This window comes from Musa acuminata, chromosome BXJ2-9, assembly GCF_036884655.1.
Source record: "Musa acuminata AAA Group cultivar baxijiao chromosome BXJ2-9, Cavendish_Baxijiao_AAA, whole genome shotgun sequence".
Lineage (NCBI taxonomy): Eukaryota > Viridiplantae > Streptophyta > Magnoliopsida > Zingiberales > Musaceae > Musa > Musa acuminata.
Window position 1 is genome coordinate 40,238,199 of NC_088346.1, and position 12,737 is coordinate 40,250,935.

Consider the following 12,737-nt stretch of genomic DNA (forward strand, 5'->3'; position numbering starts at 1 on the left):
CCTCAGTCGCACCTCAGCCAATATGACGCCCAAGCCACGCCTTAGCGCACCTCGGCCAATCCAACGCATAAGCCACGCCTCAGTCGCACCTTGGCCAATCCAACACCCGAGTCACATCTCAGCCAAATCTAGCGTCCGAGCCTCACATCTCAACCGATCCGACGCCCGAAACGCATCTCGGCCAATCCAACGATCGAGCCATGCCTCAGCGCACCTTGGCCAATCCAACGCCTGAGCCACGCCTTAGTCGTACCTCAGCCAATCTAACTCCCGAGCCACGCCTCGCTAGACTAGTCCACTACCCGAGTTGCTCCATGTCAATCCTCGACTCACGACTCGTCAAATCTCAAACCGAGTTGCTCCGACTCGCTCGCCGACTTGCAAACTTGGCAGTCGTAACTTCGAGCCATGTCAAACCCGTTATTCGAGCTACGACACGTCAGTTTTGCCTCGTCGATTTTGTCGCGTCGATGTCAACATGTCGGTTTTGCCTTATCAGGCCCCTGCCGCCCGATCAATAGAGTCAATCCTGCCTGAAGCATGGGTGTCGCCCCTCCAAACAGCCCCCACAACGAGCCAATCTAGCTTCCCCCATAAGCAATCCACGCTATCGCATCACTCCAACCCAGGCATGCCTCTCGGCCCTCTAAGGACCCCACAGCATGCCTTAGAGGGGGGACGAGAAGTGATACGACATATTTTGGCCCCCAAGACATGTCAGGTCAAAGCCCCGAGACGGCGCCACCCCTAAGACATGCCAAGTCATAATCCGTACTAAGGCACTACTCAGCACGTCCACCACGCCAACCTGCGTATGACCGACCCACGTACAGTAATATAAAAACCTCTAGCCATCATCTTGCCAAATGGCGAAAAATGGAGGCAAAAATCAATCGATCACTCCACTAACTTGCTCGTTGGAGGGGCCTCGTCGAGTGATCCCGACGAGGGCCATTTTTGCAGGAAAACATGGCCACCTTATGAAAATGAGCTATCAACCACTCGGGAGAAGGAGAGATGCAACTCGGCATACACGGCGCCCAGATCGACACACCAAGGAACGCTGATCAGCACCCCGACGCAAGGGCCCGGTCGACCTCGGCATCCAGCTCAACCGATAGAAGACTCCCGACATTGACCCATGAACCGGGCCATGCTGACTCACCAGCCATGACACATTTGTTCACTAACAATAGTTAAAAAAAAATTATTTTAAATAATTATACTATAGTAAATCCTGATAAAATTAATTTAAATAATTAGGATTAGATACATAAAAAAAATAAGGATTTAGATTAAGATAAATAAATGAGAATGAGAAGATTGTTAGGTTATGGTTGATTTTTTTAAAAAAATTATACTCTATCCATTTAGATAATATAAATATGTGTTCTTGGTTGAATCCAATAAGTATGGTATTAGAGCGAAGAAGACAAACATAAGTACATTGATTAAAAAAGAAGAGTTAGATCTAGAAGGTGAAAAGAAAATTGAAAATTATAGATATTATCGCAAGTGCTTTTAATCAACTTTTTCATAAAAATCACAGTTTTGGATTGTTAAAATGAGAACTATATTTATTTCATAAGGGTTGTAGAACTTGATAGAAAATAATTTTGTTGAATATTATCTATAGGATCCCAATATATCCAAATATTATTGAAGATAAAAAATGTCAAATGAATGAAAAAAAAAAGCTTGAGCTCTTTACAAGCAACAATAAGCAATAGATAAGTCTTTATTTTTTGAATCATGTTGGCGTCAACATCAATAAAAATTTAAAAAATTATTAAAAAGTATGTTTAGAGGCACAAATAAGTTAAAAACTTCAAAGCCTTAAATTCTTCGAGAATTCAAAACTTATGATAAGAGATTATGAATTTATTACTATTTTTTTTCAAAAGTTTCATTTATTGTGAACCAAACGAGATCGACTTAAAAGATCAAACACTAGTAAAAAAAAATTTATGAAGTTTATCTCTAAAATTTGATATGATTTTTATTGTTATAAAAGAAGCTAATAATATAAGTACATTGTTTGTTGATAAATTAATAGACTTACTTTTAGTTCATGAACAAAAAATGAATAGATCTTTAGATAAAACTTCAAAAATATATTATTCAAATGAAGATTAATTATAAAAAAATTTAAAAAAAATTTAAAAATTGGATCTCAAGAGAGAGAACAGAATGAGAGATGTCGTGGACGATTTGACGCTCGAGGTAAAGGACAAGATTATTCAAATAAGAGTAAGAGGAACTCTAATAAAGGTAACAAAGAAACTCGTTTATGTTTTTATTACAAAAAAAGTTAGACATATTGGAAAAAGATTGTTGGTACAAAAATAAAAATCTACATATTTCTTTCTACTTTAACCGAAAAAATATGACCATTTTGAAAAGATTATTAGAACAAAAATTAACTAAATTATCATAAAAATAATAGTGAAAAAGCAGATGAAGAAAAAAAAATTATGATATTTGATGAAGAATATTCTAGATCTATTTGGTTTTTGGATGGCGAATATAGTAATTATATGATAGGGGACAAAAGTTTCTTTTAAAAGCTTGATGATTCGATTATATCTACAAGTGAAAGGAAAATGAACAATTGCTATAAATATCAAATTTGACAAAAAATTTATCAGATATTTATTCATGATTTAAAATAAAATCTTATTATTATAGGATAATTGATGAGAAAAGGATATTATATTATTTTTATGATAAAAAAATTTGATTTATGATAAAAACTAAAAAATTGATAGCAACTATAAGGATGATAAAAATTAAAATATTTTTTATTATTTTTAAATTTCTCTTTACATGCATTCACTATTAATGAATCGATATTATGACATAAATAATATAGTCATTTAAATTATAATAAATTAAAATAATTAAATTAGAATAATATTATAGTTGGTTTACCTAAAATTAGGAATAAAAATATTGTTTATGAATCTTATGCTTTTGAAAAACAAAATAGAAGTTCAAAGTCATTCTTAAAGAGCCAAAGAACAGTTAAAACTTGTGCATGCAAATATTTGTGGGTCTATGCAAACTATTTCATATAGTGGAAGTAAATATTTTTTATTATTTATAAATGATTGCACAAAGATGATGTGTGTATATTTTTTGAGAAAAATAAAGTGGTTGTTGTATTAAAACTCGACGTGTTGATTGAGGGGGTGATCCACTTTTATTTCTTTATTTTTTAAAAGAATATAGACATTCAAAGAGAACTTATTGCAAGTTAAAAATAGAGTAGTAGATTGAAGGAACCGAGAGTCATGGTCCAGACTACCAAATATATGTTTAAAGAAAATCTAAAAGTTGTCAATACAATAATAAATTTGTTAAATTATTTTTTTTACTAAGATAATACAAGGAAACATATCCTATGAAGTATAGTTAAATATAAAGCTAAATATAACCCACTTAAAGATATTTAGTTGTATTGCTTACTTGTATGTTGCTATAGAAAAAGGAATTTGATGATAAAAATATTAAATGCATATTTGTGGCTTATAGTAATGAAACAAAAGGATTTAGACTTTATGATCCTACATCTAAGATATTGTTCATAAGTCATGGTATTATTTTTAATGAAGAAAAAGTTTGAAATATACATGATACATTATCTATTGTTAATACCTCACCCTAATCTTTTTATATTTTGAATAATTCTAATTCAAGTGATTTTAGTGATATTGAAACACCTCCAAGTATATATATATATATATATATATATATATATATATATATATATATATATATATATATATATATATATATATATATATATATATATATCAATTTGGTGATTTTGCATGCTTTGCTTTGAAACCTATTTATTTTGAAGTTGCAACTTAAAAAGAAAAATGGATGCAAGCAATGAATGACTAACAACATGCAATTGAAAAAAAATAAGACTTGGAAGTTATAGATTTGCCCCTAGTAAAAAAAAAGTAATTGGACTCAAGTGGATGTACAAGTCAAAATTTAATATTGATAGCTTATTGTGTTTAGTTGTCTAGTACTCAAATTCTAGATTTTTGAGAAACTTTTTCTTTACTTACTAGAATTGATACAATTAGAACAGTATTAGCATTAGCAACTGAGAAAAAAGATAGATTTATCAATTTATTATTAAATCAATATTATTAAATAAAAAGTTATAAGAGAATATTTATGTAAAGCTGCATGAAGGATTCAAAATTAAAAGGCTAAAAGATAAAGTGTACAAATTAGATAAAATTGTATGGTTCGAAAAAAGAATATAGTAAAATTGACAAGTATATAAAATCCCAAGGTATAAAAATTCTTATTATTTGTTTGTATGTAAATGATATATGATTTGTATTAAAAATTTAACATATATGCTTGCTAAATTTAGAAAAAATATGATATCAGAATTTGAAATGATTGATATAGGGCTTTTATATTATTTTTTAAGAATAAAAATTATTCAAGATGCAAATACAATTTGTCTATACCAAGAAAAATATGCTAAAAATTTATTTAAAAAGTTTCATATGATAACTTATAAGCCGGTGAAACTCCAATGAATATAAATGATAAATTATATTAGAGATGAAGTTGAAAAAATAGATGAGAAACCATGTAAAAGTTTAATTTTAGGGTTAATTTCTCTTACACATTCAAGGTCAGATATTATGTTTGCATTTCGTTTGTTATCCAGATTTATGCACAATCCTAGAAAGCATCGCTTTGGAACAACTAAAAGAGTTATTAGGTACATCTCAATTATGGTATCCGTTATAAGTAGATAAAAGATTTGAAGCTATATTCTTATACTAATAGTGATTGAGCTGGGGTGATTTCATGAACAACAAAAAAGTAAAACAGTGTTGCTATCTCAAGCTTTGAGGCAAAGTATATTACGGTATATCAAACAATTTGATTTCTAAGAATTCTAATATTTAAAAAAAAAAAGATAAATTAACTAAAATCTAATGTAATAATAACTCTACTATTGCAAGGACGAATAATCATGTCTTTCATTGGCATATCAACATCGCTTTATTCATGAACTGATTAAGAAAAAAATTTAAATGAATTACTGTAGCATCGAAGATTAGCTTGTGGACAACTTTACAAAAGCATTAGCGAAAGAATTTTATTTTTTAAAGATAACTTCAAATTATAACTATTTTAAATTAAAGCGGTACGATAAAATTAAACCAAATAGTTATGATTAGATATAATAAAAGATAGGAATTTAGATTAAGATAAATAGATGAAAATGAAAAATTTTGAAAAAATTATACTTTATCATTTTAACTAATATAAATATATTGTTTAAGATAAATCTAAAATATGATAAATTGAAAGTACTTTTCGTTTTTTTTCTATTATTTAAGTTGTGCCTAAAGCAAACCTGTCACATTACCTCGATATTTGTATCATTTGTCACAATCTAAGAGATAACTAATATATTAAAATTATGAATTCTAAACTGACCTTATATTCTTTTGTCGCATTAGATGTTTGGTCAAAGTTAAGAGTAGGCAACACTGATTCGTGAATAAGAGAGAGGTTCCGAACACGACACACGATAGAGAATCCATCACAGCAAGGAGAACTGATAGGAAAAGCTGCATGCAATGTCTAACTCGATCAGAATGATATGATTGAGATGAGGCAGGTAGGAGATGGAATAGAGTGCAAGCCGGGAAACATACTCCAAGAGACCAGGAGACAAGGAATAGAGGTAGATACGATATAAATTGCATGGGATTTATCTCCTGGTCTCATAGACAATGAATTGCTGCCATCTATTCTGAAGAAAATGCAGTTAATACAATTGAAAGGGAGCTTTCATCGTCCTTTTCTGAGTCATCTTCTCATCCTATGAGATGTGGGTAACATAGCATCGTAGCTAATTTTAGCACTTCAAGAAAATACATTCATTAATCTAAATTAATTAATTATATATATATATATATATATATATATATATTATCATAAAAAAAGTTTCTTTGTTGACTTTTCTCGATAGATGCTTCCTTTTCATATTTTTCAAAGGGGGTTTCCCAATTTATTATGATTCTTGGAATGTCCCCTAATAAGAAAATTAAAGGAGTATTGTTTGCACCTTATGAGTTGATCCATATGATGTACTAGTCTAATATTTTATTATAGGTATTTTTTTTAATTAGATTTATATTTTTTTAAGGATAATATAAGTATATTCAAAAACACTATAATTGATATAATTGATATGGAACTCTCCCTATTTGGTTGTTCTTGGGATACTTATTTTTTTTATATTTGAGTTGATTTCAGTTGGATTTTGAGTTTATTTTATCACTGTAAACCTATTAAAAACCCTAACACTATAAATCTTATACATACATGAGGGATTGAACTGATTTATATATAGCACATTTATCTTGCCCGGAGATATTTCAGAAATTTTGACTGTTAGAAATGCTCATTGGGAAATATGAATTTTTTTCATGTGTATATATATAGCGATTTTTTTCTAAAAATTCTTTATTTTGAATATTTTTCAAAAGCGCACCTCCTTTTTTTCTCATATAATATTTTTAATTAAAAACTCAAAATACCTCTGAAAAATCTTTTCATCAAATTTTTCTCATTTTTTTTATCAATTTTAAACTGTTATAGTATTTTTATTTGACTCATTTATAGTGTTTTATAATATCATTTATAATATTTTATTAAGGTATTAAAAAATATAAATACTATTGAAATATACTATAAGTAACATCATATTGTATTTCTTTAGTTGTCATTACTCATAGACTAATACGATGTCATATTTTTAGGCTTATAGTTAGTTTGATTAAGCTGAGTCTATCTATATAATTTATATGTTTTCGAGGATAACTTATAATATTTTTATTATGGTAGTTAAAACACTGTAACAAATCAATCTTAAATTTTATTCGAGTGATGTTATGCCTAAACTATTGCAAATACCTATTTAAATCATAGTATAATATATCAAATGATTTCTAGTATATTTTGATTTTATTTAATTTATTTATGGTGTCTTCAAGTAAGTTTTACTATGTTTTATTTGTAGTAGTCAAAATAGTATGAGAGGTCAAAACAATTTTTATTATAGTAAGTTTTACCGTAATAGGCTAAAAGAATTTTGAGAAGTAATTTAATTTTTTTAAATTAAAGATACTATTTGAGAAATAAATAAATAATTTTTAAAATAATAAAACTAAGTATTCTTAATGTAAATTAGAGATTCATCTAAGATTTAACTTTTCCTCAAACGAAGATTATTAAAATAATATATGTGCAAGTTTTTAAAATAATAATAAAAAACATATATACTAAAATAAAATATAGAGAGATTGATTGTCTACTTGGAAGAGTGAGCATGTGATTGCATATGGATGTGGAAAAGTGACAATGTCATCATGAGACATTTGATTCCTGTGGGAAGCTAAATAATCGTGACAAATAAATATTCTTGTACATCTCTCTTTCTCTCACTTCAATAATGTACTAATCAATGGTTTAGTTTAATAGTCACGTAATCTAATATAACCATGTCATCAACACCGGAATTGTTATATCGAGGATAATGTATTGTTGCACGGCTTTTGGACTCACTCACTTATAGAAAGAACATAGCAGGAAAAAACAATAAAATACATCGAAAAGATAATATATATTTAATGTTTATAAAATTGTAAGGTACTTCTTACAGTAATCGATACCGTCCGTACATGTGGGGGGGTTTCCTACGTATTTATCCTTGTAAACCTTGGAAATTATGGTATTTGACCTTACAAGTGAGTTACACATATTTTATTATATCTTCATATATTGGGTTCCTTAAACGAAATTTATAACAACTGATTCTGATTGTTCCATAGCATCAGATGTTGTCACCGTCGAGCTCGAGTAAACAAGAAAGGATCTAGATATCTGAGTCCATGTTGATGTAGACATGATAGGAGGTGAGATGATCGAATTGTCTATATGTTAAAACCCTGTCATCAATATTAAAACTCACAGTAGATTGATGGATCGTGCACTAGCCAAAAAAAAAAGAAAAAACATCCAACCTGTTATATCAGTTAATATGGGCAAAAGAAAACAAAATTATACATATTTGTCTATTCAATTTGTTTTTTAATCTAATTGATAAGTTATATTTTTGTCATAAGTGAAAATATTATTATCTTGATGTCGTTAGTTAGAGAGTCAACATAACTTGATTCGATCCTCGATCCTGAAGATATTGGGTTGACAGCCATCGGTTTAACCAATAGTGGGCTTTAACAGCCCACAGCCTACCCCCTTTCAAGTAAAAAACTTAGATCTAATTAGAGGAGAGTGGGGTTACAAAATTAAGAGGAGAACAACTATATAAAACTGCAGTAGTAACTTAATTCAAAAAGCAAGAGAAAAGAGTAGAAAAATAAGAGAAGAAAATGGAAGAAGAACAATACCAATAGATTGTTCTGTAGTATTCTCATCTCAAGTTAGATTAGATTTATAGTAGATTATTGCTGTGATTACTTGGAGAGAATTTGGATATTTTACATAGTGACGCAATCCTTGTATCTCAATTATTCTCTTGAGATTGTTGCTTGGGTTTTGAGTAAAAACTTTGAGATTTGTATATTCATTATTTTTATAGTGAATTATCTCTGATTTGTCTTGTGGTTTTTACCCTTCACGTTGAAGGAGTTTTCCACGTAAATATTGGTATCATATTTGATTGTGATTTCCATTTAATTCCACTACGTGTTATGGCATGCTAGTATTTTGTTCATATAAAAAAGTAATTTTTCTTTATATCCCATCAAAAGATTAATCCGAGGGCTCTGCGAGGGGGCGAGGGTGCAACTTGAACGAGGGGTTGAGATGATAGGCGGACACTCGATATATTGCTAGCCCACGATGACGATCTTATGATCGTCACGATGTACGACATGTTTGTTGAAGGGAGCTTGGGGTCATCCCTAGGTGCGACTTGACTGTTGAAGTGAACTAAGGATCGTCCCAATTATCTACTGAAGATAGCTTTGGATCATCCTGAGGTGCTCCTTAGACACGTCGAAGACAATGATCAGTGGCTAGAGATTTCTCATTTTCATTCATTCGACACTCAAGCTAGTAATCTAAATATGGATTTAAATAGCTCAAAAGGTGTGAGCCTCTCTTCTTTTTTTTTTTTGTTTAAGATGTGTTTCTATATTTTGAAGAAAGAAAAAAAAAATTTATTATATATTTTTATCATAAAAATAGAGACAAAAAAATTAAAATTATCTTTCTTATCATAAAAAGAAAGAAAAAAAATTTATAATTATTTTTATTATCATGATGAACGAGAAGTAAGCTTAAATGACATTCAATCAAGCCCAGACACGCGGCCAACAGAACATATGGCTTCACTTAGGCCAACTGATTGCCACAATGCACAACAACGGCCAAGTTGAGCTGGAGATTCCCATCCGCCATACAAGTCCACGTGAAACAAATGCCATCCACCAAACCACCACGATGTATGTTTATGGACTATATTTCTCCTCCACTAAAGCTTCTCATCTGATTCACTGTAACACATGGCTTATTTAATAATAATAATAATAATAATAATAATAAATAATAATACTTCACATTGATTATTGCGACATGAAACCCGTTGAGTGAGCCATCTGCATGCATATGCCAAAACAATCAATTTATAGTATTATAGTGAATCAATCAATTTCTCAATTATACTATTTTTGAAGAGACTTGCTATGTAGAAACCTTTCATTGTTTTTATTCCTAAACCAATAAGAATTTCTTTTTGAACCTTTTTTTTTTAGATGGGATAGTTGCTATTGTGTTTGCCTCAATTATAATTTTTGTGAATGGATTTATAATATTTTGATCACTGTATATAAAAAAACTATATGTCTATCCAAAAACATTATAATTGATAATATAAATCATATATAAAATAAAATAAATAAATAATGGAAACTATCATGTCCTAAATCAACATATTGAGTCGATGACTTATACTGCCTTCTTCTTCATCCAGCAGGTGGTGTTCATTTTTGCGTTGCATTCCAAAATCGTGTCTAATCCCGGCATCTGCTTGACGAGAAAAATTTTGGCTGGGACAAGCAACTATCAAGTAGCCGAAGATTGAGGTCGTAGGCCACCTGTTCGACGCCTGGTCTCTCATCCCCGACATCTAGGACAGTAACCATCTGCTCCATGTCTTGTATCTCACCTCCAATGGCCGACTGCATTTACAACTCAGTACGGCGTGGTCTGACGCCACACGTCCGGCGATGGTTCACCACGGCGGGCGGGGTCAAACATGGCGGGCTGCAGGTTCTGTTCTACTTCGTTCGGCCACAGCCTCGGGGAGAGGTTACTGTAGTAAGTACAGAGGATGGTCGGAGCAAATGGGCGTGATGGTGTTTTCAAGACGTCAGTCACGAAGGGGGGCGTACTTGTCCATTTATCGACACATCTGTCGGGAACTTTATATTTTTTCCCCTTAATTTTATTTTTTATTTTTTAATGAAACAATTCATATATATTATAATAATCAAAATGGGTTCAACCAATCTAAAGCCCGAATCGGTTCAAAATAAGTTTATATTAAATAATTTATTCATATATATCAATTCATATTATTGAAAATAATAATAATAAATATATATTTAGTAAATAATAATAATATATTTAGAAATAGAAAAAAAACATATAAAGGGCTTGGATTTTGTGAACCAAATTTTTAGGATAGGTTTTCCACCTATTTAAAAGATCAAATATTAAAAAATATTGCATGAATCCATTATATTTTTATAAAAAAAATTAAAAATAAAGAAATAATAAAAAAACTATTCGGATGCTGAAAATATCAGAAAAGTTTCAAAAAAATTCTATAAAATAGAAAGATATTTAATTTGGGTGCCGTTTGAAGGTTTCATAAAAGTTTCATAGTATTTTTGACTAGTTCTTATATTAGATGATATATTATTTTTTATCCAAAAATGATGTATCTAATATCAGGGCTTAGGTTTTGTGAATCAATTTTTATCATAGACTTTTTACCTCACAAAAGTCAAAAAATATTACAAGCATTCATCATATTTTGGTAGAAATAAAAAAATAAAGAATATAGAAAAAAACACACATGTTCCAAAGCTAAATAAATTTTAAAAAAATAATAAAAAAAATTCTATAAAATAGAAAAAAAAAAGTGTTATAGATTTCCATCTGGGTGTAATACAAAAAATTTATAGTATTTTGATCAGTTATTATATCATATATATTATTTTTTATCTCATTCCAAAAATAGTATATCGGATATCCAAGACATTCCTTTTGTGGATCAAATTTTTACCCTATATTTCTCACATATATAGAAGCTGAAATGCAAAAAAAAATATTGCATGAATCCATCGTCTATTGGTGGAAGTAGAAAAAACTTGGAGAAAATAGGAAAATGACATATAGTTTAGATACTGAATAAATCAAAAAAATTATAAAATTATAAAACAATAAAAGTGTCATAGATATCTATTTGGTTCAATGCAAAGCTTTCATACAAAAATTATAGTATTTTAACTAGTCCTTGTATCATATATTCCGTCCAGAAAAATATTTTATTAGATATCAGCCCTGTCTTTTGTGGGCCAAAAGTTTACTTTAGGTTTCTTGGTTATTTAGATGCTCAAATATTTAAAAATAAATAAAAAGATCCATTATATTATAATAAAAATAAAAATTAGAAAAAAGATAAACTATTCAAACATTTAATAACCTAGAAAATATCAACAAATTTATAATATATTTTTATTCTTCAATTTTATAAATATTATATACTATTCTTTAGTTTATAGTCAATGGAATCATTTTTAAATTTACAGTTATATTTATTTTTTATTGTTTTGCTGAATAATTTACTGTTATATTTATTTATATTTATATTTATTATTTTTGATAAAATAATTTGATATATATATATATATATATGTCAGTAAATTATTTAATTTAATTTATTTTTATATTAAGATGATATATATATACATATATATATATATATATACACACACATATATATATATATATACATATATATATATACATATATATATATACATATATATATATGTATATATATATATATATATGTATATATATATATATATATACATATATATATACATATATGTATATATATATATACATATATATATATATATATGTATGTATATATATATATACATATATACATATATATATATATATACATATATATATATATATACATATATATATATATATACATATATATATATATATACATATATATATATATATATATATATATATATATATATATATGATATTTTTGTATAAATTTAACTTTATATGGGTCAAAATTAGTAAACAAATTAATTTTAAAACTTAAAAATAAAAAATAATTATCATATAGACCTTTCAAATTTAGTTTTATGTTTCTTCAATATTTTTTTAAAATTTTTATTTTTAAATATATTAATAATATTATTATATTACTCTTGACTTTATAGTTGAAAAATAGTTTTAAATTTATTATTTTTTTTATTTTTTAAAAATAATTAAATATATATTTTTTATGTTCATATTCATTATTTTTAATAATATAACTTGATATTATTTTAAAATGGTTCAAATTTTAAATTGATTGAACTGGTTGAATTGCATGGGTTGGCTCATCAAAA